Genomic DNA, 6,064 nt, shown 5'->3' on the forward strand with positions numbered 1-6,064 from the left:
TATTCACGGCAGAACTAATGGGCATGGCCTCAGCCCTCCATAATCAAGAATCCAAAAACCACAAAAAAATCCTAATACTTACTGACTCCCTAAGTGGACTGCAAGCCCTCCAAAACAAAAATACCAAAAACCGACCTAAATTAATAAATCAAATACTTAAAAGCTCCAACGACCTAACTAAGGCAGGCAAACAAATAACCTTCTTGTGGATACCCGCCCATGTAGGAATATACGGTAATGAAAACGCCGATAAAGCAGCTAAACTATCCCTCAAAATCCTAGAAATAAGCTTAAACTTACCCATCTCAAAATCAGAAATTAAAAGTGTAAACAAGCAAAAAATCACCAAAAAATGGCATAACCTATATCTAAACTCAAATAGCCAAATCAAAAGAGTGCTCAGCAAACCACTAACCAAACCAAAAATTCTCCATCCATCAAAAAAAATCGACAGTAATCACTAAACTCCAAACAGGACACACCAACCTAAATAACCACCTAAAAAATATATAAAAAACACACTACAGGGACATGTAACTGCCCACACTGCAAACAACCAGAAACCCCAGAACACGCACTCATCCACTGCACACACTACCTAACACATCGAACCGCATTACAAACCACCCTCAATCTAAACAAGGCTCTCACTCTAGAAGCAATACTAAACCCACAAAATAAACTAGAAAACTTCAAGGCCTTAGGCGCATTCTTAATAAAAACGGAACTAATAAAACGCATCTAAAAACACAATAACCTACCAAATCAAAATCACATAAACAAACAAACATCCACCATACCCAGCTCCCTTAGTTCTCCTCCCCATCCCCATCGGCATCTTTTCTAAATCTCAAAATTCCCAAATTCTAAGCAACCCCTAAACCCCCCTCTTGGGTTGCACAAACCACTTTCGCCGCTTTCGGAAACACATGAAATGGCCTGGCCGGGCCCGTGTGCGAAATACGCAACAGTCGGAAAGCGCACGTTAAATCTCCAAAGTAAGTAAGTAAGTAAGTAAGGTGCGAGAGTGGTGTGTGCAACCCAAGAGGGGGCTTTAGGGGTTGCTTATATAAAAAAAAGTTGCTAGATATATAGAGAACTTTAATTTATGGAGACTTTTAACCATCACGACAATAATACTGAGTGGTCCAAGTCAGGTTCAGGAGAAGTGTGTTTTCAAAGAACGAACTGCTCGGAGATGCAGCACCTATTCTCGCGGTATGGCAGATTACAACTGTCTCAGATAATCCTGTTTTCCTAAACACACTCATAGATAATAGAAGCATTAAGCAGGGTTGAGGGAGAGGTTTATCCTGAAATGCAAAGTGTTTCACCTTACCTGCTCCAGGTGTTACCCTGTGAGTATGATCCTTGAAAAAAACCACGACGGATTAGGTAAAAGCAAGGGAATTTCAGAACAGATTTTCCGCCACCACCAGTGGAGAAGAGTCCTCTTCTCAGACGAGAGCCGTTACTGTATCTCAATAGCAGATGGCAGAGAGAGAGAGTCTGGCGACGCCGTGGGAAACGTTATTCTGATGCTTGTGGGGTGGTCCGAGCATCATGATGTGGGATGGAATTGGTCTTGCACAGAGGGTCGACCCTGTGGTCTTCCAGAACATCGGTCCAGGGAGAGGCAATGATGTCACAGTAGCTCAGTACATTGATCGAGTCTTGAGACCACACGCCATACCTCATTTGGCACGTCGCCGCAACCACGAGTTTCAGCATGATAACGCCCGCCTCATCCATTCCATGTATCGACGTTGCACGGCAGTCATCAATGCACATGGCGGACACACGAGATACTGACTTGTGATGCCATTTTCTCAGAGACTCGCCTTGTGTTTCACTTTAAGAAGAATTGACACTTTAATTTCCACCTTGATGATCAGTTTTGCCAAGTTTCATCTTTTTAATATGTCTCAAAGTATGTGTACAGTGTTTGGACAAATAAGGTTTCTCATATATCTATCCATGGTGACGTTTCTTTTGCGGTTTAGTATATAAAACCTTTGTAAAGCTTCTACTGAGGCCTTGAATATTGTAACCTTGATCAAACAACTTTTGAGCAAATGCGTCAGACGTCCTTTGAAATCTTCGTAGAAAGAGCATGCTCGATTGTATCTCAAAAGATGTGAAATGTAAACAGCAAAGGCTGGAGATGCTGGAATATTGCTCGACATGAAAGGAAAATTGTCTTTTGGAAAGTAGAAGTCACCTCTCTTGTCACAGTCTTGTGAAGAGTGTTTTGTCGCTCTTATGCATAGATCTAAATATGGGGCGGTCTCATAATCTCCGTTACTTCTCGTTCAGGTGAGTAAAACTGTGGAAGGGAATTGGCTATTTGATTGTTAATGAACGATATCAGATCATCGATGTACATGAATGTAAGGAGTTAAGCTGCTTGGCCAAATGACCTTGTTTGACTTTGCGAAATCCTTGCAGGAATTCCGATTCATATGCGTGAAGAAACAGAACCGGAAGAAGGGGAGGGGGCGTAGTTGGTGCACATGCGGATGCCTACCTCTTGTCGTATTGTCTTACCCCCTATTTTCACGTAGATGTTATCAATGAGGAAGTAAACTTCAGATGGTATTTGTTTTCATTTTTCACAAATTGTCCTGAACCTCTGAATATAGAAAGAATTTTGTACTATAACCTTTCTATGAATTAAACTTTGACTGTAGTTTCCCTGGCCATATTTTTTTTTTTTATCAACTAGATGTTTCTTTTCACATTCATTTATTTTAGCGTCATTATGAATCAACGCGAATAACATAAAACCCAGCGTGCTATGAGCGCTACTTGAGTTATAAATGACAGTATTCATGTAATATAAAGATGTGAGTGTACAGTACCTTCGTGTATTAAATATAGTCTCCAGGCGGACCCAGATATACGTAGCATGACGCATAGGGGTATTAAAATATAGGATGGAATTTCTATTAAAGCAATTTACTGTGCATATTATTATTATTAACATCTCCAACATATTAGTGCTGAATTGTTTAATATTCATTTTAAGCATATAAAATTGTGTATAGGTAGGATATTTTCATATTTATGTTGTTTCAAATACTGGACACGTATGAAGAAAGTGGAATTCATCACCAATGCCGTTCTTTTTTTCATGAACATAACAGAAAGGATAACTAAATGGTATAATTAAAGTTTCAGCGGGAGGATAGTGGTTTCAAATCAAAGTTTTAAAAAATACGAAGCTGTCGATGTTTCAGTGATAAAAGATCATTTTCGAATCCTTTAGCACAATCCTGTCACAATTAATTTCGTAATAAATATTGGAAAGAAAAGGAATAATGGAAACATAATTAGCATGAATAACAACTGTCCCGTCCATACAACATCATGTCCTGCGTATTGAATGAAGTCTTGTCTTAAGTGTTGAAAGACAGTTCCATGAATTTGTCTCTTCAGAAGTCCGAGGTTCAAGCAGTACATGCTTGTGCGTGTGGACTACATATTCAATGTTGACACAAGATCAAAGCGATTGATTCATTCAACCTGTTAGAAATTTGGACCTACTTGAAACTGAGCGTAGGCACACAACACTCGGATGACCAGTTTGACAATTTAGAAGACGTGTGTGTGTGTTTGTGTGTGTGTGTCTGTGTGTGTGTGTGTGTGTGTGTGTGTGTGTGTGTGTGTGTGTGTGTGTGTGTGTGTGTGTGTGTGTGTATGCATGTGTGTGTGAGCCGTTAAGATCTTGTCTTGTATTCATAAAGGAGTTTTCACAAGAACTAATATCAGTTTACATATAGGTAGATAGATGTGTGTGTGTACTATGTAGCACTGTTAAATATAGCGATAGTAAATAGATCGGTTCGACCTTGACAAGTAGAGCAATTGTCACTGTTGAGTTTACTCTGCACTTACGTTAGAACCCCTTATTTGCTTCAAGTGAATCCGTACCTAGACCGCTAAATACAATGACATAACTAACGAGCTACGAGGAAATATGATTTATCTTTAACAGGGGAATTAATGTCACAGATCTGTGACAATAATTCCCAAGGGAAAGATAAACATGAATTCCATGTTTAGAGTTGGTTATTCTCTTTCTCACCCATAATCTCGGGTGCTGCAAACGTCTCTAGATGTGTCACCATACGACCTTTCCACGACACATCGGACCGTGTAATATATAGCTCGTTATTAAAATTCAAATATTAGTTTCACTAAAACTTATACACAAACAAACTGCACGACGTAAGAAGATGTTGTTGCATTTATTACATGTCATGACCTGTCTTGGGTCCTTAAATATTTCATAAAACTTCATGTTTAATTACAGTTGGAATAAAATTATTTTAAGTAAAAAATATATACTTCGAATTATTTTTTTATTGTGATAGATTTTTTTTCCGTCGGCGGGATGAAAATTATATATATTGCCATTCGGATGCTGTTCTCAGTTTTCGATATTTAATGTCTGCTAATCCGTGAACAGGAATACAATGCATGTAAGGCTTTAATGAGTGAGAAAGGTCATCACGTCAAGGTCATGGCAGCTGCATTTAGGCGCTTCTTTCTTTTGTCCAAATTGTGACTTATACATGCAAACCCAAGTGAAGATCCGGAACTGGAACCGGACTTCAAAAATCCACGCTTGTCGTAAGAGGCCACTGACGGGCTCGGGTGGTATTGATCGCTGACTTGCTTGATGCATGTCATCGTTTCCCAACTGGGTAGATCAATGCTGAAACTCCGGATTTCGGCGTCCAGACTGCGACGTCAAACAACAAACCAGCAATACGCACAAAACCACATAATCACACGAAACAAAATCATTTGACTTTTCAAGAATATACTGTTACAGTTACGATCAGTCCGAATCCATTTTCGCCTTCATTATGATTGTTGGTGTCTCAGAACCATACTCTGTTCGTGGGTTCACTAAATCTATAAAGGCCTTGAAACTTCATCAAGTCCTGAAAATATAGTCCTGATGTGTACTGTCCACAACTCATTAACGGCTTTCAGGTTATGTAAAGTGAAGCGAATATAGTCATAACCTGTTGACCAAGAGATCATCAATACATATGAAATATACACCTATTCGGAATCAGGGCAACTGTCTCCAGGAAACTGTCCAAATGGCATACCTGTCTTTCAATAATAATTCTTTAAATTGATTCTTGCAAACAGTGAAGATCCAATTGTTTATTCAGATTCATAGTTCACAAGCATTAACGCATATTCAGAAATGTTGATTGTGAGAAATCGCTCTTTAGTTGGTCATGCAATGTATGTTTGAGATGTAGCCGGATCGGGCGCATTCAGAGGTTCTTGGTTACCTGAGTCTTCTGGTGTTATTTTGGTACCCAGGTGAATTGTGTTTTTGGAGGCTGAGGGTGGTGTTGTGGATGGTGTTATGGTTGGGGTGGGGCGGTTCAGCCATAGCAGGAATATAATCCTAAAAAGGTATGCTCGTGTTCAGTTGTCCTTTGTAGTTTCAGAGAAATATTTCCGCTTGTTAATAGGATGGGGCCGTTTTCAAGGGGGCAATTGTAGAGGACGTATGTGACAGTATTCCAGGTGGTAGTTGCCATAACATACCACCAAACAGGGTAAAGTGCCACACATCCTGTATGATGAAACTTAAAATATTGTGCATGATATACGTTTTCACATGTTGTACAAATCGTGCGAAATGACATAATTGTATATGACCACTGTACTTTACACCGAACGTCAAATGGATTCAACCTTGCATGTTAACATCAAACTGCATGTATACACAATCTCGTATTGCATCTATAAAACAATGGTTTCAAAGATGTAGAAGTTTCCCTTGAAGTGCTCAATGATTTCTTACCAACCCGGCAATGCAGAGACCGCATTGTAACAGCACGCGTGTCTAACTTCAGTTGAATCTGTCACGAAACTGATGTCATGCATAGAGGATATGATAACTGCAGAATGAGGCGAGAATCAATATAGCACCATTCCATGAAGAGTTATGATCTATACAGTGTTGTATCTCTTTGAAGCTGTGAGTATATTAACTTGTTGCCAACGTGTGTCACACCCAAAGACAGTC

Source organism: Haliotis cracherodii, unplaced genomic scaffold (assembly GCF_022045235.1).
Source record: "Haliotis cracherodii isolate W230 unplaced genomic scaffold, xgHalCrac1.p SCAF_20, whole genome shotgun sequence".
In the NCBI taxonomy this organism is placed as follows: domain Eukaryota; kingdom Metazoa; phylum Mollusca; class Gastropoda; order Lepetellida; family Haliotidae; genus Haliotis; species Haliotis cracherodii.